The sequence below is a fragment of the Dendrobates tinctorius genome, unplaced genomic scaffold, assembly GCF_039654945.1.
Source record: "Dendrobates tinctorius isolate UK_male_01 unplaced genomic scaffold, ASM3965494v1 ptg000138l, whole genome shotgun sequence".
Lineage (NCBI taxonomy): Eukaryota > Metazoa > Chordata > Amphibia > Anura > Dendrobatidae > Dendrobates > Dendrobates tinctorius.
In genome coordinates, this window is record NW_027361806.1 from 7,034,142 (window position 1) to 7,060,174 (window position 26,033).

At 45.8% G+C, this 26,033-nt stretch overlaps 1 long non-coding RNA gene across 1 annotated transcript; it reads right to left on the reverse strand.

Moving 5' to 3' along the window:
* Positions 1 to 381: 381 nt before the first annotated feature.
* On the reverse strand, positions 382 to 25,489 carry LOC141048883 (uncharacterized). The gene is made up of 3 exons (XR_012220169.1): positions 24,763 to 25,489; positions 24,616 to 24,681; positions 382 to 591 (listed from the first exon to the last, which is right to left on the reverse strand). It is a non-coding gene; the product is annotated as an uncharacterized lncRNA (long non-coding RNA).
* Positions 25,490 to 26,033: the final 544 nt, after the last annotated feature.

Genomic DNA, 26,033 nt, shown 5'->3' on the forward strand with positions numbered 1-26,033 from the left:
ACACATTTCCACTGAGGTCTTCCAGCCAATAACCATTTCCAAAAAACAAGTGCATTGATCCTCGCTGGCAGCGATACCGCGCCAAGCACATTATCGCCTAAGCCATTTGGATTTCCATCTCTGAAGAAGGGAAGCCAAACGGTACCTGGTCTGAAGACCTAAAATAGGCAGGGCCGGGATAAAAATGACCATGTAAATTCATATTTTTACACTAAATTAGATCCCGGGGAGGGACCCTGATAACTGTTTTGTCTTTATCACTTTGCACAATATATCCAAATTTAGGCAATCGAGAAAGCAGTTCTAAAATATTGAGCTACGGGGTTAATCCTTGTCTGGTTTTGATTAATGATCCAGAGAGCTGTGTAAACCTAAGACACTGTCAGTCAATAAGTTCTGCTTACCTGGTGTATAGCCCTATTATGCCTTGCTCTTGCTGTGTCTTCCTGTTTTATTCCATTTTCTGACCTTAGCTTCTATTTTGACCACTTGCTTCTTTATTTTGTCTCTGATGTGACCTCTAAGTATCGAACCCACTCGACAATCCTTCTTGCCACCAGCCAGCAGTTTATGGCCCCAGCCCACGGATTCCTGTACAGAGATTAACAGGTGAAGGCCAGGGCAACATCTTGGATCTGCTAAACAAAGCGGCTTGTGCGAAACCTGTCCGTGGAAGCCCTATTAAGAGCTGCCAGGCTTCCATGCACAGTGCAACTGAGACACCTAGAAATTACTAGCTTAAATACAAGGACAAAAGGAAACGCCAGCCCACTGGATCCACAATGAAGGTATCCATCAACCCTATACATGTTATGTTTATAAAGGTAGTCACTCATTATGATGGAGGGAACCAGACTAGCGTCCCCCTACCTCCCGGGGAGCTTTAACTGAACCCGACCTTAGGTCTCCAGTATTGTTAAGTTTATAGAATAGAAAAATCAGTCATTGCCAATGTTCTTAATAATTCTCCATAAAAGAGCCAATAAACAAAATAAAAATATCCAGATTAGTATAGACGTGTTTCTGGAATCATCCCTTCTTCAGGATTACACTTTGACTACTACCATCATGCATACAAAACCTGACAAAGAAACAAAAATGAATATAAAAGTAGTAAAGAGCAATAGTGCATATGAATACATAAGTAACATAGAGTACTTAGTAAACCGTAAAAGCGTAAATGCAGTGCCAAGGTGCACCCAGTCAGGATGGTCCTAACCTCTTGTATTAATACCTTTCCATGGGTCAAAAATTACCTCAATGTGAACAAGGGCTGAACAGGACCGGGGAGCAACTGTGGATACCCAGCAATGGGAAGCTGTAGTAACGTAATGCCAAGCTCAAAGAAAGGGAGGCCGCATCCTTGAGTGCACTGAGTACAAAAACCTAAAGCAAAACTTAAAGAAAGGAACTGGAGTATAAGCTGGTATACATGCAACGGACCACCTCCAATGAAAGTGGGATTGTGCATTATCATCAGCCGGACTGCATATACTGTTCTAGCACACGGGTCCTCTCTTGTCATGACTGGGAGGAAAGGGTTTGATGAGTGGCATAACTAGAATCTCGGGGGGACCTAATGCAGAATACTTAGCACATCTCCCACCTATTAAACGTTAATATTATTAGTCATATCAAATGGCCAATGGCCAAAAGGAACCTTTTGCCCCCCAATCTCCAAGTAGTCCAGGATGTTACTTCATTCCCTTCACCAATACATCTATGTCCCTGGGACTGACCTCTTGGACCTTCTCTAATGAGTAGAACCCTGTGGCGCAGCGCTCTCTAGCTCTTTCCCATAGACAGTAGGTCACTAGTGTATACTTGGACTGCATTTCCAACTTTGTCTTTCTAGACATAATGCATCATAAAATAGTATTTTCCCCTGACATGGCGGGAAGGTTTGTGTCTTTCTCGCATGTTCTACTTGTGTGACGGTTTGGAACGTTGCATTTCCGTTCTGTCTTTATTTTGAAATCACACACTGAAGCAGGAAAGCGGCGCTGACTCTGGTAAAAGTGACACTTTACAACGCTCCGACATATGGTCGGGACAAAACTGCTGTTTCTGAGGAATTCACCTGCATTAAACCAGCAGCCCTGAAGAATGAAATGTTCGGCGTCTGTGGGGGACCGTGGAGATAAAAAAATCAAACTGAAACAATTTTCCTTCATTTTGGGGGGCTGAAATACCCTCCTGACTGACCAAAATGTATCGGTGCAGGTATCAGGTAAGATTACCAGTCAGGGGTTCTGGATAGGAGAGTGATGTATGTTGCTTTCTGCTACACTGTAACAGCCCACAGCTGTGTGAGCAGAATTAGATTAGGACAGGTTTTGAGACTCTCCCTGGAGGAAATCATGCTTCCATATGTGGGGAAGGTGACTTAACGGACGGACTTGACTGAAGGAAGAAGGGACGGTTTGTGCACTGTAGACGGATATTGGCAATGACAGAAGGGAAACAGCTGCGGAAGATGGAAAAGGAGTGCAGTACCTAGATTTGACCACAAGATGGCTGGGGGAGCGTAGTTCAGGACTTGACAGCAGCTTAGGGCTTTAGAAACCGCTTAGTCATGGGGGGCGCGGAGATAGGAACCAGGAGGGAAATTCCCAAGGAAGGGGATAAATAAGACAGGACAGGGTTCCAGCCCCGGGAGGAGCTCAGGAGGAGAAGAATCAGTACGGAGAACTGACAATGGTGGAGAGCTCGACCAGGGGACTGATAGGAAGAGACAGTCAGGGGGGTGGCCCTGACACAAAGAACCGCAGGACAGACGAGGCCCCGGGGGTACCGATTGGACGACGACCTCGGACTGGTGAAGCGCTGGCGGTAGATAGGCCTAGGGCAGCCCCAGCAAAAGATCCACGAGGAACGTCGCTACGACTGAAGGAAGGTGAAGGTACCCGGGCCTGAATATGGAGAACTGTAAAGGAGCTGCGGTGTATGGCTACGGCCGCCAGGAGGACGGCCAATAAACTCGGACCTGTTGCAACCAAAATCTGCCTCCGTCTGGTGTCTGTGTCGTCTGGTCGCGGTAAGCAGTGGACCACCCCCCAATCCGGGCCATTACCATACATACACAGAAAGCAAGCAGAGATATTGAAAATGAACGGCAATGAGCAACTCTTCTACCTAAATAATTTATCGGATTTGAGATTAATTTTTGCTGCATTTTTGAGAATAATTAGCAAATCGATCCTTCTGTTTTCCTCTTTTGCAAATGCTTCATTCTTTTATTTTCATAACGTAAAGTAATAATAAATAAACAAACTAGAATTAACCCCTTCACCCCCAAGGGTGGTTTGCACGTTCATGACCGAGCCAATTTTTACAATTCTGACCACTGTCCCTTTATGAGGTTATAACTCTGGAACGCTTCAACGGATCTAGGCAATTCTGAGATTGTTTTCTCATGACATATTGTACTTCACTTTAGTGGTAAAAATTTTTCGCTATAACTTGCGTTTATTTATGAAAAAAACAGAAATATGGCGAAAATTTTGAAAATTTTGCAATTTTCAAACTTTGAATTTGTATGCCCTTAAAACAGAGAAATATGTGACACAAAATAGTTACTAAATAACATTTCCCACATGTCTACTTTACATCAGCACAATTTGGGAAACAACATTTTTTTTGTTAGGAAGTTATAAGGGTTAAAATTTGACCAGCGATTTCTAATTTTTACAACTAAACTTACAAAACCATTTTTTTTAGGGACCACCTCACATTTGAAGTCACTTTGAGGGGTCTATATGGCAGAAAATACCCAAAAGTGACACCATTCTAAAAACTGCACCCCTGAAGCTACTCAAAACTACATTCAAGAAGATTAACCCTTCAGGTGCTTCACAGGAGCAGAAGCAACGTGGAAGGAAAAAATGAACATTTAACTTTTTAGTCACAAAAATAATATTTTAGCAACAATTTTTTTATTTTCCCAAGGACTTCACAGAAGTTTATAACACCCGGGCGTGAAAATAAAAAATCATATTTTTTCCACAAACATGATCATTTAGTCCCCAATATTTTGTTTTCCCAAGGGTAACAGGAGAAATTGGACTCCAAAGGTTGTTGTCAAATTTGTCCTGAGTACGCTGATACCCAATATGTGGGGGGTACCACTGTTTGGGCACATGGCAGGGCTCAGAAGGGAAGGAGCCCCGTTTGACTTTTTCAACCTAAAATTGGCTGGAATTGAGATCGGACGCCATGTCGCGTTTGATGAGCGTCTGATGTGCCTAAACAGTGGAAACCCCCCACAAGTGACCCCATTTTGGAAACTAGACCCCCTAAGGAACTTATCTAGATGTGTGGTGACCACTTTGAACCCCCAAGGGCTTCACAGAAGTTTATAACGCCTGGGCGTGAAAATAAAAAATCATATTTTTTCCACAAACATGATCATTTAGTCCCCAATATTTTGTTTTCCCAAGGGTAACAGGAGAAATTAGACCCCAAAGGTTGTTGTCAAATTTGTCCTGAGTACGCTGATACCCAATATGTGGGGGGAACCACTGTTTGGGCACATGGCAGGGCTCAGAAGGGAAGGAGCCGTGTTTGACTTTTTCAACCTAAAATTGGCTGGAATTGAGATCGGACGCCATGTCACGTTTGACGAGCATCTGATGTGCCTAAACAGTGGAAACCCCCCACAAGTGACCCCATTTTGGAAACTAGACCCCCTAAGGAACTTATCTAGATGTGTGGTGAGCACTTTGAACCCCCAAGTGTTTCACTAAAGATTATAATGCCCAGGCGTGAAAATATAAAATCCTGTTTTGTTCCCACATAAATGATCATTTAGTCCCCAATTTTTAATTTTCCCAAGAGTAACAGGAGAAATTGGACCCCAAAAGTCGTTGTCCAATTTGTCCTGAGTACCCTGATACCCCACATGTGGGAGAAAACTACTGTTTGGGCACACGTCAGGGCTCGAAAGGGAAGTAATGACGTTTTGGAAAGCAGACTTTGATGGAATGGTCTGCGGGCATCATGTTCCATTTGCAGAGCCCTTGATGTTCCTAAACAGTAGAAACCCCCCATAAGTGACCCCATTTTGGAAACTAGACCCCCTAAGGAACTTATCTAGATGTGTGGTGAGCACTTTTAACCCCCAAGTGTTTCACTAAAGATTATAATGCCCAGGCGTGAAAATATAAAATCCTGTTTTGTTCCCACATAAATGATCATTTAGTCCCCAATTTTTAATTTTCCCAAGAGTAACAGGAGAAATTGGACCCCAAAAGTCGTTGTCCAATTTGTCCTGGGTACTCTGGTACCCCACATGTGGGAAAAAACTGTTTAGGCACACGTCGGGGCTCGAAAGGGAAGTAGTGTTGTTTTGGAATGCAGACTTTGATGGTCTGCTGGCGTCATGTTCCATTTGCAGAGTCCCTGATGTGCCTAAACAGGAAAAAAACCCCACATATGACATCATTTTGGATACTAGACCCCCAAAGAACAAATCTAGATGTGCCCCCAACTAATCTAATGTAAATTAGTAGTGCATGGAGGTGTGGTACAATTTGAAGCAATCCTTCATGCACAGGCCAGGTTTTTCGGGGCAGGTGTCGCATTGATAAGTGGTGTCCCTGCGTATTCCTTTTTTGTAACACACTCGACACCTTTTTTGCGGCTTACCTTTTCTTGGGGCTGGCGGGACCACCCCCGGAAAATGCTGACCTGGGACAATACGAGCACCTTCAATTCCTGAAGTACTGGGGCCCGCTCCTTCCTGAGCGCCAAGCATCAGGGTATTAACCACTACCTCCTGGAACTGAAGGTACGTTGTATCGCTGGGGCATGCACATTGTGACAGCAGGAATGCGTTGAGTATTGCCATTTGGACGATGTGCACGGCCAGCTTTTTGTACCACGCCTTGGCCTTCCTCAATGCATTGTACGGTTGGAGGAGTTGATCGGAGAGATCAACTCCCCCATGTTTTTGTTGTACCCCACTACACATGCCGGTTTGCGGACCTGTGTAGAGGTACCCCGTACAGTGCAGAGGGTACTGCCATCACCGTGTATGGTGGTCAAGAGATGGACATCTCTCTTGTCCTTGTACTTGACCACCAGCAGGTGGTCGCTACATTGGGCTCTGCTCTCACCTTTTCGGAGCATCTGCCCAAGTAGCGTCTTCGGGAGGCCTCTCTGATTTTTGCGGACAGTACCGCAGGCTGCGGTACGTCGCTCAGAGAGGGATTTGTAGAGTGGGATGCTGGTATAAAAGTTATCAGTGTAGAGGTGATAACCTTTATCCAGCAGTGGGTGCACCAAATCCCACACAATTTTCCCACTCACTCCCAGGAAAGGAGGACACTCAGGGGGTTCAATCTGGGTGTCCTTCCCTTCGTAAACTCTAAACTTGTGGGTGTACCCTGAGGTACTCTCACACAACTTATAGAGTTTGATTCCATACCTGGCCCTCTTACTGGGCAGGTATTGACGGAATCGCAGCCTTCCCTTGAAGTGAACCAAGGACTCATCCACGCAGATGTCCCTTTGGGGCACGTACACTTCAGCAAACTTTTTGTTGAAGTGTTCGATGACCGGCCGAACTTTGAACAGACAGTCAAAGTTGGGGTCATCTCGTGCGGGACACTCTGCATTATCAGTATAATGCAGAAACTTGTGGATGGCCTCAAAACGCGTCCAGGCCATGACCATTCGGAACACTGGAGTGTTGTATAAAATATCAACACTCCAATATTGCCGAATTTCCGGCTTCTTCAGTATCCCCATATGGAGGACCAGGCCCCAAAACTGCGTCATTTCAACTGCGTCTACAGGAGACCAGTTTGAAAATGTTGAACGCGGGTTTTGCTCCAAAAATTGACGAGCGTACAAATTAGTTTGCTCCACCATGAGGTTAACAAAATCCTCAGAGAAAGAGACTTTGAAAAAGTCAATTTCTGTGAGGCTGGTGGTGTCAAACTTGATTCCTGATTCTGTCACAAAATCAGGAATCAGTGGCTCGTAATTTTCGGGGGGCGATATCCATACGGGGAGCACTGGGTCAGCTGCGGGCATGGTGGGCGCTGCCTCATCTTCTGTCCTGGAGCGTCTGCGTGGCGGTTCCGCAGGACCCGAGGAGGAAGATGAGGAGGGGGAAGAGGAAGAAGAAGAGGATGAAGAATCCGAAAAATAAAGAAAAGTCGGATCATCATCCAAATCGCTATCAGTGTCGGAGGCAAGTATAGCATATGCCTCCTCCATTGAATAGCGCTGTTGGGATGAATTTGATGACATTTTTGTGTAAATATGGTGCTTGGGTGTACACTTTATTGAAAACTGTATGTGTACATGAGGGGGGGGGAGTGATTGGTGTAAACTTTCTGTAAAGAAAAAGCTGTGGAAAAAAGTCTAAAACAGCAGGCCCTAGCTGATAAGTGTCACTTATCAAAACTAGGCTGCTGGATGTGCGCACGGGGTGGCGCAAGGGGGTGAGGTGGAAAAAAAAAAAAAAAAAAGGAAAACGGCAGGCACAAACTCTGATAAGTGAACTGTGTCACTTATCCAAGTTTCGCAGCTGCGGGATGTGTGTATGGAGGGGCTAAGGAAAAAAAAGCGAGCTCGAGTGTTGATCGGTGAACTGCGTCACCAATCAACGCTCGGCGGCTGCGCACGGAGGTGGCGCAAAAGTGGGGTGGAGGGGGGTAAAAATAGGGAGAAGGGGATGGGGGGATTGGGGTGGATGAAGAGAGATTGGGCAGGGATCAACAGTTAGGGTTGTAGTTAGGTGGCACAAAGGGGGGTGAAAAAAATGAAAAATGGCAGGCACAAGCTTGGATAAGTGACGTGTGTCACTTATCCAACTTTTGCGGCTGCGGGATGTGTGTACGGAAGTGGCGCAAAGGGGGCTAAGGAAAAAAGCGAGCTCGAGTGTTGATCGGTGAACTGCGTCACCAATCAACGCTCGGCGGCTGCGCACGGAGGTGGCGCAAAAGTGGGGTGGAGTGGGGTAAAAATAGGGGGAAGGGGGATGGGGGATTGGGGTGGATGAAGAGAGATTGGGCAGGGATCAACAGTTAGGGTTGTAGTTAGGTGGCACAAAGGGTGGTGAAAAAAATGAAAAACGGCAGGCACAAGCATGGATAAGTAATGTGTGTCACTTATCCAACTTTTGCGGCTGCGGGATGTGTGTACGGAAGTGGCGCAAAGGGGGCTAAGGAAAAAAAGCGAGCTCGAGTGTTGATCGGTGAACTGCGTCACTGATCAACGCTCGCCGGCTGCGCACGGAGGTGGCGCAAAAGTGGGGTGGACGTTGGTAAAAGGGGGGTGAAGGGGGGTAAGAGGGGGGGTGGAGGGGGGATGGGAGGATGAAGATAGATTGGGGGGGTGAAGATAGATTGGGCAGGGGATCAGGGATCAATTAACACTTACAGTTGTAGTTTTCTTTCTTCTTTCTTCTGCAGGGATTGTGATGCTACAAGCTGTGGCACCACAATACCCAGCATAGGAGCTCTTGCTGCGTCCGACCTCTCTGCCAGAATCCTCAGCTAGAGTGAGGACCCCTGCAGACAGGTCAGACAGGTCAGAGGCAGGTCAGGGGGCAGGTCACAGAGCGGTCACATCGCTGCTGTGACCTGTCATTGGTGGGATCGAATGATTACATCGATCCCACCAATCCCTGATCTGCCTGGTGACCATGGCAACTGCCTAGAATCGGAGCTCACAGCTTCGATTACTAGGCAGGTCATGCCCAGGTCACCAGCAGGGCACAGAGCGGTCACATGGTGACCGCAGCTGTGCCCTGTGGTTGGCGCGATCGCCGATCTAATCGATCGCGCCAGCCAACTCCTGCAGGCTCCAGCCTAGGATCGGTGCTAATATAGCACCGATCCTGGCCGGTACTGGCAGGGCACAGCGGCGATATAGTGCTGCTGTGCACTGTGATTGGCGCGATCGATCAGATCTGCGATCGTGCCAATCTGGGTGCGTTTTGCCGGTGCCTGGCGTTGCCAGGCATCGGCTCTAGGATCGAGTACATCAGTACTTGATCCCAGCCTAGGACATCATTGTTTCAGCCAAGCTGATTGGCTGAAACAATGAGAAACGCTGCGATTGGCTCTGGATGCCGGGGGGGCGGGATCGCAGCCCGGGATGCCGAAGCCATCTTTTGTAAGGGGAGATGGCGTCGGAATTTTAATGCGATCACCGCGACTTTAGTCGCGGTATCGCATTAAAGGGCCCGACGTACTATCCCGTCCCGTCCACGGTCATACGGGCCCGGGTACCGAGGACGGGATAGTACGTCGGATGTCAGGAAGGGGTTAAAATAGGATAGAAAGGAGATTGTGACCAAGAAATAATATTCACCAGCAGCTCTGAAAATTGGGTAAAGCAAGTAATTAAGTCCACATTCAGTATTTGGTCAGTATTTCACATCAGTATTTGTAGGCCAAAATCAGGAGCGGGTGATAAATGCAGAAGTGGTGACGGGTTCCTATTATACTTTTCCTCTGATTGTTCCTCTCCTGATTTTGGCTTACAAATACTGATGTAAAACACTGACCAAATACTGAACGTGTGAACAATCGGGTTAGTTAAACCATTTCTGATTGGCTACTTGTTTAATAGAAGGTTTAGACCGACCGTACTTTCAATGTGCACAGAACAATCAAAATAGATCTGTAATTGATCAGTCTGTGTCGATCTGCTGTCAGTGTTCTCGGCAGCACGTGTATAATTAATTGAGCATAAAGTGCTGCCGAGAATGATCATTTTTTTATGAAAGTATAAAATAATTTCACCGGACAAATAAGAGTTTTGTTCTTTCATCAGGTGATCGGCAATCTGTTCGCTCTGGCCGATTATTTGGAAATAAGCAATAATATGAATGTGTATGTACAGTAATTGGCCTGTGTAAATGTTCTTAGAATGTAACCAAGTGCGCTGGAATGCTGCAATACTCACGATTTTCAAGATCACTGCTTGCTGTTAGTGAATGAGAGCAGTCTTGCTTGTTTCCGCAGACAATAAACATGTTCACACCCAAAAAGGAGAGTTTGCTACAACTGCATCCAGTCTAGGCCGGTCTCTGTGAGCGCCGATACGTTATAGCAAACTATCAGGAAGAGATCTGTTCTGCTGATGACTGTAGCTCACAGAGGAATGTATAGTCTGAACGCAACTGTAACAATCCTTAAGATGTAAAAAGTGTTTGAAGAAATTTTGGTTTAATGATTGTAAGTAATAACATTCCCATTCACTTGACAACAAGCAGAGATCATGAAAATGGTAAAGAAGTAAAATACAAAGTATTTTGAAAGGTTTCTGCACTTCTCATCATACTTCCACGGCCATCGTTAGGGGCAGGCATACCAGGCAGCTGCCTAGATCCCCCTATTCCTCTGGGGCCCCCAACCAGTGGCTGCTATGGTACCCCCGAACAAGAGGGGCCTGCGCCCCCACCCTGCATCTTGCATTCAACTTATTGGCATCATAAACGCCAATACAGTTGAAAGCAGTGATGGAGGAGAGAGCGTTATGTGATGCTCCCTCTAGCATCACTCCCCCTTTTCCTCTGACTCAGCATGTGCCAGCAGTGGAGCAGATGAGAACCTCTGCAGAAGCCAGAGCAGCGGGGAATGGGGAGGAGAGGTAAGTATTGTGTGTGTCTGCTGCACTATACTGTGTGTGGGGGGACTGCACTATACTGTGTATGTGTGGGGGCTGCACTATACTGTGTGTGTGGGGGCTGCATTATACTGTGTGTGTGGGGGCTGCATTATACTGTTTGTGGGGCTACACTATACTGTGTGTATGTGGGGGGCTGCATTATACTGTGTGTGGGGGTTGCACTATACTGTGTGTAGGCTGCACCATACTGTGTGTGGCAGCTGCATTATACTGTTTGTGGGGCTGCACTATACTGTGTATGTGGGGGCTGTATTATACTGTGTGTGGGGGACTGCACTATACTGTGTGTGTAACAAAACAAAATCCAGAGGAAAAAGATGCAGCACACTTCAACTCCATTAAAAAAACAAAGTCCTTTATTGAACTAGTTGGACAAGGTTAACATCAGGCTAGGTACATGAACACATGCAGTGAAAAAAGCAGGACTACAGCTGTTTTGCGTTATCCACGCTTCAACAGGTCCAGATGTGGAAGCAGGAATAACGCAAAACAGCTGTAGTCCTGCTTTTTTCACTGCATGTGTTCATGTACCTAGCCCGATGTTAACCTTGTCCAACTAGTTCAATAAAGGTTTTTTAATGGAGGTGAAGAGTGCTGCATCTTTTTCCTCTGGATTTTGGTTTGCTACTACATGTGGTTTTGTACAAGCACCACATCAACCATTTTGGAAATCACCCAGGTGTCCGGAACTCAGACGTTAATACCTCCACCAGTGGGTAGACTATTCTTGGTGCCGTTCTTCTGTTGTGGGGACTGCACTTTACTGTGTGTGGGGGCTGCACTATACTGTGTGTTGGGGCTACACTATACTGTTTGTTGGGGCTACAATGTACTGTGTGGGGACTGCATTATACTCTGTCTGGGGGCTGCATTATACTGTGTGTGGGGAACTGCACTATACTGTGCGTGGGGGGCTGCATTATACTGTTTGCGGGGGCTGCATTATTCTGTGGGGGCTGCACTATACTGTGTATGTGGGGGCTGCACTATACTGTGTGTTAGGGCTACGCTATACTGTGTGTGGAGGCTGCACTATACTGTGTGGGGGGTCTGCACTATATTGTGTGTGGAGGTCAGCCCTATACTGTTTGTGCGTGTGGGGCTGCACTATACTGTATGTGGGGGGGGCTGAATTATACTGTGTGTGTGTGTGGGGCTGCTTTATACTCTGGGGGTGCCGCATTATACTGTGTTTGTGTGGGGGGGATGCATTATATTCTGAGGGTGCTGCATTATACTCTGAGGGGGCTGCATTATGTTCTATGAGGGGACGACATTATACTCTGAGGGTGGCTGCAGTATACTCTGAGGGGGGGACACATTATACTCTGAAGGGGCTGTAGTATACAGGGCTGTATTATACTATGAGGTGGACTGCATTATACTCTCTCAAGGACCATGGGCAGTGCATTTTACTAAATGGAACCTGCATTATACTGTATCAAGGACTATCTGTACCAATCATTCTGCCTCAGCCGGAGTAAGTGTATGTGCAGACGATCAGCAATCGTTGCGGTTGGATGCTGTGTACTTGTGCAGCGTCCAACCCGCAAAGTCCAGATGTTACTGCATAGTGGATGGAATTTCAACAAATCCCATGCCCACTATGCGTCCAAAGGCACCCGCGGAGATGGACATGCGGCGTGTCTCTCCAGACCGCAGCATGTCTATTTATCTTGCGGAGACGCGAGCCTCCGCAAGATAAATATCACCCATACAATGTATTGGACGTGGTGAATCCGCACGGTTCAATGAACACACACGGAATCACCTGCATTCAATAGTCAGCAGCGCTTTGGACACAGCGGACATGTGCTGTGTCCAAACCGCTACCAATTACTGAATGTGTGCACCTACCAAAAAGAGGTCGGGAAACAAGCGTCGAACGACTTCATATTGTCAATCACACTCGTTTAGCGGCCTGATCTCGGTGCATGTAAATACAACAGAAATGTTTCTGAGTGATGGTGCAATATGTTAGCATTTGGGGCCACACTTTAAACTTTTGCCTAGGGCCCCACTTTGTCTAAAACTGGTCCTACATACTTCTATAATACAGCTCTGGCAAAAATTAAGAGACCACTTTCAAATGTTCAGTTTTGTCTGATTTTTCTCTTTCTAGGTATATTTTTGAGTAAAATAATTAAATTTTGTATTTTTTTTTTTCTGACAAAGAAAAATGGTCAAAATGTAAAAAAAAACACAGTGCTTTCAGACCACAAATAATGCAAAGAAAACAAGTTCATAATCATTTAGAAACAACAATACTGATGTTTTAGCTCAGGACGAGTTCAGAAATCAATATTTTGTGGAATAACCATGATTTCTAATCACAGCTTTCATGCGTCTTGGCATGCTTTCCACCAAGCTTTCACCCTGTTCCTGATACAAAAATGTAAGCAGTTCTTCTTTGTTTGATGGCTTATGACTATCCATCTTCCTCTTGATTACATTCTAGAGGTTTGTAATGAGGTTCAGGTCTGGAGATTGGGCTGTCCATGACAGGGTTTTGTTGTGGTGGTCTTTTAATTTTTGCCTGAGCTGTATAATGGCAGCTTTGGGAACTTTCTGAATGTTACACAAACAGTGCTTGCAGTATCAGGTGCAGCTGAAACAAGGAATACAATGTGGCCTCTTTCCTTTAGATGCCCCCCCTATAGTTTTTAATTATCTCCATACGTTTCTTAAGGTATGACCCATTCAGAAATTATTTTTTTGGGTTGCACCCATTTATAACTTCCTAATATTAACTCCTACTGTACAATCATCTGGAAATGAGGCACAGTGGAGAATTCTTTATCCTCACACCTCCAGAGAGACTCAGATTCTTTGCACTTCCAGTCATCAAAGCCAAAGCAATTACAGCCTGACTCTGAAAACACTTGACAGTTAGCAGCTCAAGTCAAGCAAGTTTGGGTCAGATTAGTCTTTGTGTAAAGAAGCAAAATGTCCTCTCTAAGAGTCAGGAATAAAACATTTCTGGGAAGAGATGGAGACTTTCAATATTTCTCATCCACCTCTTTTATTCCTTATAAACTGTTAGCTCTTATGGCAAAGCATTGCTCTTAAAGGGTATGTACAACTTTGCCACCATTTTTTGCTAATTTTAGTTTAAAAAATCTTTTGTTTTGGGTACATGTGAAGGATGACACCTGAGAGATCAAGCAGAATCCCTCCGCTGCCACCACATGAAGAACCCGCACCTCGCCCCCCTGCCTGAAGTCACTATTGCGTCAGCGAGATCACGTGGTACGGTCTCCTCACTTGCACCAATGTGACATTCTGCACCCCCCTGGGGAAACGTAAGGTCAGCTTGGTGCAGTTTTACACACACACCCCCTGTCTACAAAGGTCCAGGGAGGCATAAGGAGTGAGAGGATGTGGTCCACACAGTCACTGACATGGCACCACATTTGCTCACAATCCTGGCAGGCTGAAAGGTCCTTTTTGCTACCACCAGTGAAACAGAGCATTGCCAGCCCGAAAGGACTGCCACAAGTTCCTAGTTAGATCTAAGCCCAGTCCATTAACGGGATTATATGAGGCCAGAAACCAGCCCTGGTAGCATGGAAAGTTAAACCAAGAAATGCACCTGTGGATTCGGGGATCAAGATAAAAAAGCAGCCTAAGGTTAAATTATATATTTAATCACCTTAAGGGCACAATAGACAATACACTATATACACAATGGTTGCACATATACAATGGTCAGATATATGCAGATGGATGATGTTAATTACCGGGTGATGTTAAATTATGGGTTCACTGGACCACAAGGTGGCATGTTCTGCCAGCTGGCTCTTTGGACCTTTACAGAATGTTACTCGACTTGGCCCCCACTGTCGAAGTGGACTGCATGTATAACAGAGAGAGCGATGACATGGCCTTACACTAGCCTTTACTCCTTTGGGTCACTCCCCTCCTGTTCTCTGGGCTGAACCTAAATCCACTCCCCTTTCCTCTGCAGCTGCAAACTCCAAAATCTATAAAAGATCATGGACAGTCTTAGAGTGATGATTCTGGCCCAATTGGATCCAGTTGATCCCCTGAAATGCATGGGAACCTAACAAGCCTTCGCTATTTGGCTTCTACTAGATTTTCTGTATATCTGCACACCCCTGGGTGCTATAATGGGTCAAGTCCCAGGCAGGTGTTCACCACGTTCTGGGGATCTCGGAAATATACACTATGTATGGCTAGGAAAGTATTAAGTTACGTACCAGTAACGGTATTTTTCGGAAGCCCATGACAGCACCACGAGAGAGGGGATCCGCCCTTTAGGAACAGGAAACCTACAGATACAAAAAGGGCGGCACCTCTCCCACGCATCAGTTGGTTTACAGAGCTTGAGACGCTACCATGGTTAGTACACAACATATAATATATACAACCTATCTACCCTATATAGCAGAAACATTTTCCTTTTTTTTTTTTTTTTTACACCATCTCCCACATACCGTAAATTGTGGACAATCTTCTAAAGGAGTGCACCCCTATATGTGAACAAGGGAGGGAACTAAGGGTGCCGTCATGGGCTTCCGAAAAATACCGTTACCGGTACGTAACTTAATACTTTATTCGGACTCCCATGACAGCACCACGAGAGAATTACAGAGATGTAAACTAATTTAGGGCGGGACTACAGCTTGCAGCACCCTTAGCCCGAAGGTGAGATCTGAAGAGGCACCCATATCTAATCGATAGTGGTTAAAAAAGGTGGAAGGAGATGACCAGGTGGCCGCCTTACATATCTGATCAATTGACACTCCAGATCTTTCTGCCCAAGATGATGCCATGGCACGAGTGGAATGCGCCCTCAGGTTCTGCGGAGCCGGACCTCCACCTGCTGTGTAGGCAAGAGAGATAGCCTCCCTAATCCACCTCGCTAATGTGCGTTTTGATACCCTACAACCTTTCCTGGGACCTTGGAAGGATAGGAATAATGCATTCTCCTTCTTCCAAGGATCCGTGGCTGCTAAATATTTAAGTAAGCATCTCCTAATATCTAATGCCTGAAGTTTTTGCTCCTTAGGGTTGGTCGGATTAGGGAGGAAGGAAGGCAGAACTATCTCTTGTGTCCTGTGAAATTGTGATGCTACCTTGGGAAGGTATGCTGGTTCTGGCCTTAGGATTACTCTATCCTGTAAGAACTCTGTGTAAGGGGGCAATCTGGAAAGTGCCTGTATGTCGCTCACTCTACGTGCGGATGTTATCGCCACTAGAAAAGCTGCCTTAAGAGATATAATCTTTAATGAGGCCGAATCCAGAGGTTCGAATGGTTTTTCTGTCAAGGCCGTAAGGACTAAATTTAAGTCCCAAGGTACACATCTGTCTTTGTGTATGGGTCTCGATCTAGCCGCTGCTTTGATGAACCTTGCTACCCAATAGTTATTGGCAATATCATGTGCAAACAAGGCCCCTAAGGCTGAAACTTGTACTTTTAATGTACTTGTGGAGAGACCCAATTCGAGACCCTTCTGGAGAAATTCCAGAATATGTTTCGTGGGAATTCCGTCTCTGGCGTCAAACTGAAAGGTGGACAGGAATCGCTTCCAGGTCCTAGCATAAATGTTAGTGGTAGTCAACTTCCTGCTTTTTAGGAGGGTATCAATTAACTTCTTGGAGAACCCTCTATCCTCTAACAGTGACCTTTCAAAGACCACGCCGTCAAATGGAGTCTCGCTACTTGTGGGTGGCTGACTGGCCCCTGGTAGAGGAGATCTGGAAGGTTCGGCAGCACCCAGGGATCGCATACAGACATGGTCCTCAACCACGCGAACCAGGTCCTCCTGGGCCAAAAGGGGGCAATTAATATAACTCTTGCCCGATCTTCCCTGATCTTCCTTACTACCAGAGGTAGAAGATTTAATGGCGGGAAGGCGTATGCCAGAGAAAAGTTCCATTTTATCAGGAGGGCATCCACTGCCAGTGGATTTTCCCTGGGGTTCAGAGAGCAGAATGATTTTTCTTTCCTGTTTTCTCTGGTGGCAAAGAGGTCTACCTCTGGCCGACCCCATCTGCGGACAATTTGGTGGTAAATATCCCTGTTCAAAGCCCATTCTCCTTGCTTTAGAGTCTTGCGGCTTAGAAAGTCTGCCTTTACGTTGTCCTTTCCTCTGATGTGGAGCGCCGTCAAAGATAGAAAACTTCCCTCTGCTATTTGAAGGAGACGTTCTGTTGTCCGCATCAGGGCGACGGAGCGGGTTCCACCTTGGTGGTTGATATATGCTACCGCTACCTGGTTGTCCGAGAGTATCCTCACGTGATGGCCCTGTAGGTACATAATGAGTTTTTTGACTGCCTGCTCTATCGCCAGTAGCTCTCTTTGGTTGGATGAGATCTCCGTATCCGAATCCCACTGTCCCTGTACTACTATGTCCCCCATATGGGCCCCCCAACCGAAGGGACTAGCGTCTGTGGTTATAACACGGGTTATCTGCGTTATCCAGGGCACCCCTGAGGCTAGGTTTTTATCATCGAGCCACCATCTAAGCGATGTGACAGTCGAGGGGCTTAGCAACAGTTGACCTTGTAAGGAGTGTCTTAACGCCCTGCTATTAAATAGGACATCCTTCTGAAGGGCTCTAGTATGGAATTGTGCCCACCTAACTGCTGGGATGCATGAGGTTAGAGATCCCAACAGGGACATGGCCTGTCTGAGGGTCATAGAAGGATTATCAACCGCCCGAAGAACCTGCTGCTGTATCTTTTGCATTTTATCCAATGGCAACAGACACTGCTGAGTTTCTGAATTTAATAGTAAGCCTAGAAACTTTTGTATTTTTGAGGGCTGGAGTCGGGATTTCTCGTAGTTTAATATCCATCCGAGGTTTCCTAACCTGGACTTAGCTCTTTCTATCTGGGATGTACAATGGCCCACTGATTTTCCCACAATTAAAAAATCATCCAAATATGGAACAATCAGGATGTCCACTTCCCGTAAATGCGCCATCACTTCGGCCACTATCTTTGTAAATACCCGGGGCGCTGCTGAGAGACCAAAGGGAAGGGCTCTATATTGATAATGACGGACTGTGCCGTTTATTGAAACCGCCACCCTCAGGAACTGCTGGAAGTCTGTATGGATAGGTACATGATAGTACGCATCTTTCAAATCTATGACTGCCATAAAACACCCTTTAAACAATATTTTTATTGTCGTATTGATGGACTCCATCTTAAAAGTACGGTTTACCAAAAACTTATTAAGGAAACGTAAGTTAATGATCGTTCTAAATGTCTTATCAGGTTTTTGGATCAGGAATAAGGGAGAGTAGAACCCTCTTCCTCTCTCAGCTTCTGGAACCTCTATCAGGACGTTTTTCTGGCATAGGCTCAAGACCTCCGCTTCTAAAGCTGTTTGTTCGAGGGGTGAAGATCTTAACGAAGTAGATTTAAAGGTATCCCGCGGGACCTGGGTAAACTCCAATCTAAGCCCGGTGGATATTACATTGCGCACCCAGACACTATTTGTAATCTGTGACCATGCCGGAAGAAAGGGTGATAGTCTACCTCCCACGGGAATTGCTAGTCATTGATCTTGTCTCTTTTGATCTCTAGACGAGCGTCCAAACATGTAGCCCGTACCTCTTCTCCTTCTATCTTCCCATCTGGGACGGTCTCTAGTAGGCGAAGAATTGCGCCTTCTCCCCAGACGGAATCTCCTTCTACCAAATGGGCGTCGGTAGGATGTAGGCCAGAGATTTGGAAATTTTTTCTTGTCGTCCCCAGCCTTCTCAAGCAGTTCGTCCAGGACTGCGCCGAACAAATATTCCCCCTCACACGGAATAGTACAAAGCTTCGCCCTGGTTTGAATGTCTCCCTGCCAGCACTTTAGCCACAGGGCTCTACGAGCCGCATTAGAGAGACCTGCTGCTCTGGCTGCCATTCTTACTGCATCCGCCGAGGCATCTGCAAGGAAGGCTGCTCCCTCTTGGATTGTTGGTAGGGCCCCAAGAATTGTTTGTCTTGACGTACCCTGTTTTAATTGTGACTCCAACTGGTCCAACCAGACCATCATGGACCTGGCTGTGCATGTCGACGCCACTGCTGGTCTTAAGGAACCGGCTGCCATCTCCCAAGTATTCTTAAGGAAGGTGTCTGCCTTCCTGTCTAGGGGATCTTTAAGGGATCCCATGTCCTCAAAGGGCAGCGAGGATCTTTTCGATGCCTTTGCAATGGCCGCATCTAATTTGGGGGCCTTGTCCCAAGTATTTACTGCCGGATCATCGAAGGGATATCTGCGTTTGAGGGCTGGTGGTAGCGACCCTCTTTTATCCGGTTTTTTCCACTCTCTGTGGATTAGATCTTGGATCTTCTGATTTAACGGGAAGACTCTATGCTTCCTCTGCTCCAGCCCCCTGAACATGACATCCTGCATGGATAATTGGGGCTTAGGCTCCTCTACTTCCATTGTCCCTCTAACTGCTTTGACCAGCTTGTCTACCCGGTCAAGAGGCAGACAAAACCGACCAGAGTCCTCTTCTCCTGAGGAGGACGAGGGAGTTGAAGCCTGGGAGTCTCTACTTCTCCTCCATTCTGCCGAGGAATCGGACTCCACCGGGACCCCGCCCTTTATAGTTTCCCGCTGGGACAGTGACTTTAGGGTTTCATTCATTTCCGCCCTAACAATGTCTCTCAAACTCGCTGCTACTGCGGGCGACTCTTCCGCCACTGTCTGCTGAATACAGGGGGGCACAATCTTTTAGGGCATGAGTCCGGTAATGGGCATGCACAGAGTGCGCATTCCCTGTGTTTAGCCTTACTTGAAGCCTTCTTCCCCGGAGGATGAGGGGGGTTCTTCTCAGACGATGCTCCTGTCTGCTTAGAGGAGCTTTTATGGCTGGACTGATCACTTCGTCCCGCACGTTCGCTGCCACGTGACTTTCTTTTTCTGCTTGACCTGCCGAAGGTCATCCAGGGGCGGCAGGGATGTTTGTCGCTGCTGCCGTCTTTGCTGCTGTTGCCGCCGCTGCTGCTGCTGCTGCTCGCTCTCCATTACTGCTTGCAGTAATGTGGCCAAGGCAAGGCACCCTACCAGGGTCCTGCCTTTATACCCCTCCTCCGGACAGCAGTATGCGTGCCGCGCCCCTCCCCCCCTAACCGGGCTCCCTTCCCCAGCTGGCGCCGCACCCGGTCGGAGAGCCGACGCTCATCGGCGTTTGCGATGGGCGCCGCCATCTTGTTTTTCTCGCGCATGCGCAGTGGCGCCGCCGACCCGGAAGCACCTCCTCCGGCCGCCCCCTGACGTCACCGCGACCCCGCCTGACCGGAAGTCACGCGGGACGCCCGGGAGCTTCGGAATACCGCGCTCCCCGGTCGCAGCCCCCCCGCAGCGTGCCGGCCACCGCACTAGCGCCGCCGGATCCGGGGGCCCCCGGGGGGGAATATACTCACCGGCGGCGGCCTTTATTCTGGAGTCGGACATCCTCCGGACGCCGCTCCCTGCTGACTACGCCACCGCCGTGCTACCCATCCTGGGCCACCGTGACATCTTCCAGGGATCCGCACCAGGCCGAGGTAGGAGACCCCCCCGCTACCTGTATCGGCCGGCCGGCCTGGGATCCTGGTCTTCTGTAGGATCCCGTCCCTTCAGGAACAGGAAACCAACTGATGCGTGGGAGAGGTGCCGCCCTTTTTGTATCTGTAGGTTTCCTGTTCCTAAAGGGCGGATCCCCTCTCTCGTGGTGCTGTCATGGGAGTCCGAATAAATATAGTATCTCCATAACTCCTTATGGCATCATGTTTCTAGAATGTTCTATGGCAGCTTTACCATGACTCTAACACCCCAATTTCTAGTCAAACGCCTAAGTAGCATAAGAAAAACTGAGCTTATATAAATACTTTTTTTAAAACATGAATTAAAGTAACTAACATTATAAAGGGCTGGTTAGGCAGAGAATTTAGCAATACCTATACGAATGCTGCTGGGTTGAAGGGAATGGGAGAGAAGACAAATTCCAAACCTTTTCTGTCCTAGTTATGCTTCTATAGCTGTTGGACTTGTTACACGTATCAGTCTGGATAAAAGCTTTCGGATTGGAATCAAGGGCAGTAGAAACATTATATTGTGCTGGCTGATACATTGTTACAATCTCAGCAGTGTGAGCTGGGAATGGTCAGAAAGCCATGCTTAGTTATTATCTGTAACATTTCTCCCGATTCGGTCACAGCAAGCAGAGATCTGATAAAGTACATTATAAAGTTACAGAACTGTTTACGTCGTCACGATTGGACTGCAGGCTTATATCCCATTATCCACGGATTCAGCATTTGGACAGTTCCTAGTTCGTATTCAAGAGGAAAGTATTTTTTTTCTTTTCTATACGTAACTGTAAAGTTCCCTTTTAATTTAATTTCATGTTTTCCATTTTTGTAATTTCTCTAAAAGCCAGTGACAAACTAAAAGGGTGCAGGTAGGTGAGGATGGTGATGGATGGTGCACAATTACCAGGATATGACCAACGCCATGCCTGGGGTAATGTCATTACTAAATACACTTATCATGAATGCTGGTATTTTAGATGTGATGTGCTAATTTGTGTTACCACTCCCTTAAAATAAAAACGTGATAGCGATCCAAGCTCCTCTACAACATACGAATGTGTTCACGAGGAGGGAGGCTCTTAAAGCGTTGATCCTGCTGTCATTCTCTTATAAAGTGCAGCCTCCGAGCCTTAAATAGAATAATCTGTTCCTACGACGCCGATCTACGCCATGAAAAGAGCTCCGATATTAAAATAGAAATACATTACGACCTGCGCTATGGCGGAAAACCAGCAGCTTGTCTGAAACAAATGGACTATGAGCAGCCTCTAGGCATTGTATCCTTTAGTAAATCTGCTCAGATATAACCCGGCGCCATATGGTTCCCTGGCAAACCCTGTTTGTTTTCTGCATCAAAATTCCCCCGTCAAATTGTTATTGTGTCATTGCCCTTTGCAGATATTTGATGGGATTGATATGTTCTATAAGGGTCAGTAATTAACGCTGAGATAATTGTATTTGAAAGTTACTTCCATCAGAAAAGTAACTGGAGGGAATATTTCCGGCTGAAGGATAAATTAAAGGGGAATTTCACCCCCCCAAAAAAACTTACTATACCAGCAGAATTTACATGATGGTTTCATTCCTTACAGAGGTTGTATGCAATCAAAGGAAATGCATTTTTTTCCCCAAAAGAGCGCCACTCTAGTCCACAGGCCGTGTCTGGTACTGCAACTCGATTCTAATTTTACCATTTATTCGAAGTCGTCCTCTTATTAACCGAAGATAGACATCGCATTTTGATAACGGTCCACACTTATTAGGCAGTGAGTATCGTGACCTGATCATGATTTTTATGCAGATTTGCCACATCCTAGTTGTATACAGCTGGATGACGGTGATGTGTATTTGTGTAATGAGGAGGATGCAACACTCTTTATCAAGGATTATCAGCCAGCTTGTTTTTCCTCAGGCCAAATGGGCCAAAAAAGAGATTTAACCGACTCTGAAAAATCACAGAATTGTTACAAATCTTACGGAGGATGCAACTCCTGAAATGGCTCAGTTATTGGGGCGATCTCAGAACTATCAAAAGTTCTGTTGCAAATAGTCTCCGGGATCGCAAAAGTCGGGATGAGAAAAAGACGCCAAAAATTTGAGAACAATCAAACATGAAGTGGCCATGGTCCTCCGGTGCAGCCATATTCCAGTAGAAGGTAGGGAAAATACAGACGATTTTTGGATACAAAATATGCAACATTATTGTAGATTCATATTAAACAGGATATTCCCAGTACTGTAAAAAAATAAGAGCTTTACCTATAATAATAATAACAAAAATAATTTTATTTCTATAGCGCCAACATATAACTATGCGTTTAGAAAACGTCCTGCTATCAAGTACTAGCGATTTACTACTGATATCCTCCGTCTACAGGAAAACAAATAGAGAATGATAATTGTGCTACATTGTATCTATAGTGGCAGTCTCAGGGGGCAGAATAAGTGATAGCTGTTAATAGTGGAAAATCCATTCCAATATTATTAATGATGATAACAACCATCATCTTTTACAAGACAACATGAGGCGACCCAGCTCCAGACATAGGCGATCCTTCCACTCAGGAAATGTCTTGCAGACCTCTCCTGAGAAATTCTGTTTACCGTGTTTTTTTTTTTCGTTCTCCCTCATTTGCCTTCTTCCTTGAGTGATCGCACAGTGTATATAACACGAAGAGGAACAGAACAAGCCAGCGGCCCCAGCGTCTGTCACAAATCCATCGAGCAGAGAAAAGCTTGAGACCTCCGGGGTGTTTGTGAGAGGCAAATCGTATCCCCTGTCTCGGAAGAGTGCACAGCAGGAGGCGCGGGGGGTCCCCATAACTGTGCCGAGAATGAGGGGTATCGGAGATGAACTGCCGTGCTCGATAATCTATTCATGTCATGCAGCAGAGTCGCACACAGTCAGCCTGCATCCTCTGTACGGGGCTCGTGATTGTTAAGACCAGTGGTTGTTGTATCTTTTTTTCTCCAGTTTTATGATTTTGTTTAAAATGTTTGCTGAGCAGCCGTAAAATGCCGAGTTTTATTTGATCATCAATGAGGTAGTTACTGCAGAGCCGTCTTCCCTCAATGCCAGACTTTGCTGCCAATCCATCTGTTTCACATAGCGCAGGGACAAGCAAAAATTCAAGAGTCTCTGTGCTCCCCACCCAACCGTTAAAATGCCACATCAATCCCTCCGGTGACACAAAACCTTCTTAGTTAATGTTGGAAGCCATTCAAGAAGCCTATTTATCAAGCAATGGAAACTTGTGAGAAGATGGCTCAGCAATGTCCTATGTGAAGACACTGTTCTTTTTAATTAATGAGCGTAAATTATTAATGACAAGGGTTAATCGCTGAGCACCATGTCATAAACAGTATTATTCTACACATAAGATTGAGGAACTTTCTGAATATATTGCATTACATATATTGTACTGATCCTTAGTTACATCCTGTATTATACTCCAGAGCTGCACTCACTATTCTGCTGGTGGAGTCACTGTGTACATACATTACATTACTGATCCTGAGTTACATCCTGCATTATACTCCAGAGCCGCACTCACTATTCTGCTGGTGCAGTCACTGTGTACATACATTACATTACTGATCCTGAGTTACATCCTGTATTATACTCCAGAGCTGCATTCACTATTCTGCTGGTGCTGTCACTGTGTACTTACATTACATTACTGATCCTGAGTTACATCCTGTATTATACTCCAGAGCTGCACTCACTATTCTGCTGGTGCAATCACTGTGTACTTACATTACTGATCCTGAGTTACAGCCTGTATTATACTCCAGAGCTACACTCACTATTCTGCTGGTGCAGTCACTGTGTACATACATTACTGATCCTGAGTTTCATCCTGTAATAAGACGCCCATGTTAGACCATGATGGTGGCGAGTGGCGACTATACTCCATCTTAAGACATGATGGCAGCAGAGACATTACACTTGTATTTATCCTACTTTATAAGTCGTTTGAACCATGTAACTTAGAATTGATTTCTGTATCATTGATGTTAATATCACTTTGTGACTGAAGTTGCTCAGAAATAAGGTCAAACATAAGTAAAACCCCCATATCTCCAGGACTGGTATTTATCTTCAACTTCCAAGTGTGGTTGCCGAGCACATTGATTAATCACCCTCTATGAGCCGCTTTTTATCAATGGATATAATTAATGTGGACTATCCGGCTGTGGGAAGCCTTATCCAGAGCGTTCTATATCTGCCTTCCTCCCGCTCCCTGGAAACAAATGTCTGACCGCACTTTTACAGGGAAGGTTTTTTTTTCCCTTAACATTCCCCAACCGATTCCCCGACGCACGTTATGCCAACTGTCTGTCTCTGCTGGCAGATGCCTGCCTGCCACCACATTGACAGCTCCGTGATGGTCCTGTGCCCTGCTGCTGAATGCTTACCGCTGTTTACTGGCTTCTCTGCTGGACACAAGTGTTCATTCGCTCTCAGAGATACAATTCTGTCAACTTAGAAAAGGAGGAAAGAAAAGTTAAAATAAGTAAAGATTACACCAGTTCCCCCGATAAATAAAAGTTAGCAAAACTCACCCCCAAGTTGGCATCAAGCGGGAAGAAAGTTCAATATCCGTCTAGCATCAAATCTACTTTAATTCTCTCCTATTGGAGATTCAATATGAAATTCATCTATTTCACAGACAGACTGCGTCACATTTTGTCCCAAGTCTCACAGCTGATTTATAGAACGATGGTAATTTTGTTTCCCTCTTATAGAGACGTGGAAGTCGCCGCTTCAAATGTATTGTGCCACTCGGATTTTTTTCGGGGATTATTGCTATTCACTCTTTGGATTTTCTTGTGTCCTGGGTTTTATATTATCCATTGCCCTCTTCAGTGTCTCTGCTTGGATGGATGGAAATAAAAGCTCTGGCAAAAATAAGATGGACCTTTATATGTACGGTGTATGATGAAGAATGTATAGAAAATTCACAATAATTCCTTTAATGCTGTTTACTGGATCAGACGCACGCCACTATACCAGGATGCTGACCACTGTGCACACCTGAGTGCCAACGTTTCCCCCATTGTCTCAGCAGAGAGTTGCTCTTAAGGTTTGCAAAAACTACAGATGAGACCACCCTCTTTGGGCAAACTTTAGTAGGGACTCCAAATTCTCATGTTTTAAATTCAGCATGTGACCACAGCAATCACCCCATTTATTGCACTGATGAGCGGACTGTACAATACAAGCACGTTTTACCATTTACCTTTCGTGTCATAGATTGTAGCTCGAGTGCAAGAAAAAACTCACTCCTTATAGCATCTACCAATTTATGTGTCACAAAACCTACAAAAGACAAAATGAGAAAAACCCCGCTGTATTTAAACAAATAAAAAGCAAAATTGCATTTACCGGTAAGTAATACAGAGTTCTTAGTAATACTGTATTTGATCAAATATAGCATAACAGCCGACCCACCATCGACAAGGTGACTCTGTGGACGTGGCGGTCCTACACATTCTAATATTAAAAACCTTATCATGTGTCAAAGTTGACGTCAGTGTGTGAATAAGGGCAGACTAAAGGACCGGGTCCCAACCAGTTGTTTAATTACAGCAGGGTTTTTCTCATTTTGTCTTTTGTTGGTTTTGTATGCTTTATGGCCAGTGTGAACATGCATTTATATGCTGCATATTTACCAACTCAAACCAAGTTCAATTTTTGTGTTTTTTTCTTTGTATTTTTGCATTCTGTGCAAGCCGGGGCGTGGCCTCCCACTCCTGAGCTGGAAATTTTATTTAAAGGCTAACTGGTGTCCACTGGTTGGGACCCGGTCCTTTTGTCTGCCCTTATTCACACA